Source organism: Erigeron canadensis, chromosome 3, assembly GCF_010389155.1.
Source record: "Erigeron canadensis isolate Cc75 chromosome 3, C_canadensis_v1, whole genome shotgun sequence".
NCBI classification, from domain to species: domain Eukaryota; kingdom Viridiplantae; phylum Streptophyta; class Magnoliopsida; order Asterales; family Asteraceae; genus Erigeron; species Erigeron canadensis.
Genome location: NC_057763.1, coordinates 46,299,023 through 46,303,922, shown reverse-complemented (window position 1 = coordinate 46,303,922; position 4,900 = coordinate 46,299,023). Strand labels below are relative to the sequence as shown.

Genomic DNA, 4,900 nt, shown 5'->3' with positions numbered 1-4,900 from the left:
ATCATTTATATTGAGTGTTTTTTTAGTTAGTTCTATCATTGAATTTCGGTGTTTAATTAAATTAGTTTTTGATAGAAATTAACTAGATGAAATTATTTGACTTTAATAAAGTCAATGTTTTGATAGTGGCTAATTGATAATAATATTTGATATAATGAGTTTGAGAATAAAATGAATTGAGCTAAACACCATGATTCAAGAATTATTATATAGTAGGCTAATGAAGAAAATATGAGTTAGTAACTTAATGAGATTATGGTTAATTTGCTAGGTGCATACAAGAGTGGATAAAAGTTGGTTTTTGACTTATTTATAAGATTGTGGCTAAGGTGAGTATAGTTATATGATTACTTGTATGATCGTAATCTAGCATGAGTTGGAAACAATTCATGTTCACTTTAGAATTTGTTGAGTATTGTATAAGTTTTATGAGTTGAGTATAGACCATGAGTCTTGGGTGACGATTTAAGAACTTGTGGTAAAGTATGGATCCATATTTGAGTATATAAAGTTAGGACGTTATGTAAGACCTGGGCGGCAATAACGATCCTATCAAGTTATTATGAGTTGCCATAATATATGTATATAATTATATATAATACTATACTCACCAAGCTTTTGCTTATATTTTAGTTGTATTTCATTTATAGGAGAAGCCAGTGCAAGTGAAAAGATTAAAGTGGATTAGATGACATTGCGTAGAAGTTTCTTTTGAGGTAGTAGTACATGTAGATGTTACTTTTGAACTCCGGGGTTAGACATCTCTTTCATGAGCTCTTGAACGTGCCAACTTGCCCGAGTTATATTTTGCGTAGTAACTATGTTGATATTTTGGGTCGTTACCTGTCTAAGTGTCTTTCAAGTGGATTGGTGTCGTTTAACTTGTGTCATAGTTGTAAATGTTATATTTTATGTCATGGAGATGTTGTGTAAGGGTTTGAAGAAATGATTATGATATGTAAGTATAAAGTGTAAAAACTAGTCATTTGGGTCACTGGCCCGTTTGATAGTATTTTGGGTCGAAAGAGGTTTGAACAAGTTTTATATGTTTATTATGTTTATGTCTTAAAATCTCTAGGTTTGTGAAGTTTGGAATGAGTTTTTGGTTACGGAATGGCTTAGAAGTGTCAAAATGTCAAAAATCCTATGTGTAGGCCTGACCGTAAATTTACGACCCGGGACCATAAATTTACGGTCCTTTTTAAAATTTTCGTGTGTCAAACAGAAGCAAAAATAATCTAGGAGCGAATTACGGTGGGTTTTTACGACTAGTTATAAATTAGGCCATAAATTTACGGTTGCTTTTTACGGTCAGTTATAATTTAGGCCGTAATTTTACGGCCGTCAGCCATAAATTTACGGCCATCTGACTTAAATTTTACGGCCAGCTATAATTTTTCACGCGTTCTTCGTTTTGAGTTCGGGTCTTATTGTGTGTCCTTTATATATGTTTAAAATGTTTTTAATATCCTTAAAAGAGTATATAAATGATACTTGGGTTGTTATTTTATAAATAATACTTGAGTTTTTGTTATATGAAAGATAGTAGAGTATATATATATATATATAAGTCATAATTTTTGGGGCGTTACACTTTCTCTATTTATATTAAGAAATATATAAATGGATTTTCGTCGGGTATATGTATACGATGCGATTTCGATTAATTGGGGTCAGGGATCATCTCATACCAAATCCAATCCAAACCTGATCCCCCATAATAAAAAGGTCCCCCAATTTAAAAAAAAACTTTTATTATTCATATAATGAAATTTCTACATTTCGTGAAAGGCGAGACACCAACAACCTATCATCTATGAACCCCCTGATGGGTGGTTTTTATTTCGTATTTAAATTTATAAAAGTTATACAAGTAATTACCTCAAAACACACATACACACACCCTTAATGGATAGGAGACCCGATCAGATGTAATATAGCTAAGTGATAAGTACATGATCGTTCGCAGAGACGCATTGCTTTACTTAATCTAGTAATACGTGTAATTTTAGCGGTTGTGGGGTATCACGATTTCCTATTAAAGTAATTAAAATACTGAAAAGTAGATAGAAGCCACAACTGCTTATTCAACGAGAGGCTTAATTTGAAAATAGTTTTGAAAAAGCAAATAACAATAATAAAATTAAAATACTTGTTTGGCATCTCAGATCTCATGGTACGACCAGATTTCATTCTACCTACTTGCTAGACTGTTGGAAACTTAATCACGGCTCAGATTCTTGTTAGATTCACTTTGCCTAATTAACTAGTGTTGTCCATAGACTCACACTACTTCTTTAAACAAATTCTCGTTAGATTCACTGTTTAAGCATTAATGACCTAAATGTTGTGTTACTAATTCATCTTTAAGTTACCCGGCTCCTAAGCCATGACCAGATAATAATTCTCTCTGGTGACCACAGTGCACGTTTCCATGTCACTGGATCGCGTCTGACATTGTTAAGCATCATGTTCTATTCATCCTAATTACTATGGTTCTGGATCCCTCATTTATATCTAGTTATAGACCGACTAGTGTTTTCCATCCTAGCATATTAGTCCTAGTGTATGATCATAGACAACCATCAGAGTTAAACTAATATATTCGGATATAGAACTGATAATAATATGAAAAAATAGTAAAACATAGATTTGTGATAAACAGTAAAACACACTACAACAGATCTAACAAATAAAGTAAAATGAATAAACGTTTACATGATCACATCGATCCAAACAAGTATTCAGTCTATTCGCCCACAATTATTAAAGGAATAACAAAGTCTAAAAAGATGAAAGACATTGTTTACCAACTGAAAGTAAAATAAAAGAGTATATCTAGTTAGAAGATGAAGATCGGAAGGTAATAGAAGAACCAAAACCTCCTTGGAATCCAAAGTCGACCTAGGGTTTGATGTGGGCGGCTAGAGTTACCGAATCGGCTCTCTCTTAGGGTTTTGAGGGCTGCTTCAGCTTAAATAGAGGCATAAGTCGGTTTGCTGAAATGGGTCACCCAGCGGCGCTGGCAACTCTTGTTGCTTCTCGTTTCACTTCGTTCAACTCCCGAATCACCTTCTTGTGTCTTGTAACTTCATAGGTCTTCATCTTGAGTCACTTGATGCCATTTACCTTCACTCGCATCTCCCGTGAACCTGCGTAAACATAGAATCCATTAAGTACCGATAGTTCTGGAATATTAACTCATTTAAGACATTGAAATGAGGCTTTTCGATATGGTTTTTATCACAAAATGAACGATCATTACAACCCCCCCCCCCCCCCCACCCCCCCCCCCCAATTGATTCACGAATATATTAGAGCATTGACACGCACTAAGCTAACTACTGAGCCACAAATCACCTTCGCCATACACGACACACTTAACACATGAGCAACCTTCTAACACCCTTCTTGTAATAACACACGAATCTGAAAAATATTAAAATACTATTTTGCTTCATTTATGTTGAATGATATAAGGGGGTTATATTAAAACTATTTTATAAGTGCAATGAGTAATTGTAGGAGAATTCATGGAAAACACATGTCTTATCTTATATAAATTTGCATCGAACCTTAAAGTCTATAAATTATCTTTAAGCAACTTTATCAACTCATCATTAGTAAAACATGGACATTGCCCTATATAGTAATTTAAAAAGCATGGCATGTGCATTTAGTCATTTACTACGTTAATTAAAACAATTGCAAGTGCATGATCATTAACGTAGTATGCCGAAAAATAGCCCATGAACAAATCTAGCACAAGCGAGTCCTTTATAGTGTCAATGCAATCTTCTCTTTCCTTAATAAAACAAGGTTCCTTAGCCTAATGCCTTCTAAAATTTTGCCAAGTGGCAACATTGCCCTTTCATTAGCTTAATTTTTGTTTAAATTTTGTTTTAACGTCAAAATAAATAAAAAAAACAAAAACAATTTAACGTTTTCCCAGCTGAATTTAACGCTAAAATTTTGCCAGGTGCATATGATATTATTATTTGATGAGTTTGCAACACCTTACAAGGACCGAGCTCCATTTATATTTTATGTATAGGGCGAACACTCAAAGATGTTCCCAGCTGAATTTAACGTTTTCCTCGGAAAGAGATTTGCTTGGAGAATCAACGTATCAAAATACAATATCGAGCACAAGTCTGATTTGTACACAGTTTACAAGTTCTCAGATAATGTTCAGTTTACAAGTTCTCAGATAATGTTAGTGTTATTGAGGCTATACTCCATAGGGCATCAGGTGATAAGGTATTTATCAAATATAGTACCACGTAACACTTGAAATTAACTTTCTTTTATTTCAATTATCTTAACACACATTATTTAAACTAATTTAAAATAGGATGGCTCATCTGATGTTGATCTCCAAGTGTTGAATGAACTGCCATCAAGTATTGGGCTTAACAGAGAGGTAAAACTTATTACATACCAAACTTTTATTATTGAACCTTAAACTTAAACACGAAAACTGTTATACATATATAAAATTATTTCTAATTTTAAACATAAATAGGATGTTGTGTTCGGGACCAGTGAAACAGCCGGTACTGCCTCAAGTTCAGGTTCTAAGAAAGTTGTTGAACATGAAGATGTAGATGATGTTCATAAAATGAAAGTTCCAAAGCTACAAAACTAATTCTCATAAACACGCCTCCTACTTGAAGAACCCATTTGATGTTTCATGTTTTCCTTAAATGTTTTACCTTTTACATATTTTAGTAATATATTGTTTCGCTACAATTTTATTTTATTGATTTCATGGAACTTCGAGTCGCCCAAAAAACTACGTATGGAATCATTATAGGTGATTTAATTAAATATTATGGTTAATTGGATAAACGCACTTACAAGTATTTCAATATATAAAATTTTATATGTATTTTGCTAC

The 4,900-nt window shown here is 33.1% G+C and overlaps 1 long non-coding RNA gene across 1 annotated transcript; it reads left to right on the top strand.

The window, feature by feature from the left end:
• Window positions 1-4,201: 4,201 nt before the first annotated feature.
• Window positions 4,202-4,614, top strand: LOC122590971. Its single transcript, XR_006322655.1, has 3 exons — window positions 4,202-4,260; window positions 4,355-4,423; window positions 4,526-4,614. It is a non-coding gene; the product is annotated as an uncharacterized LOC122590971 (long non-coding RNA).
• Window positions 4,615-4,900: the final 286 nt, after the last annotated feature.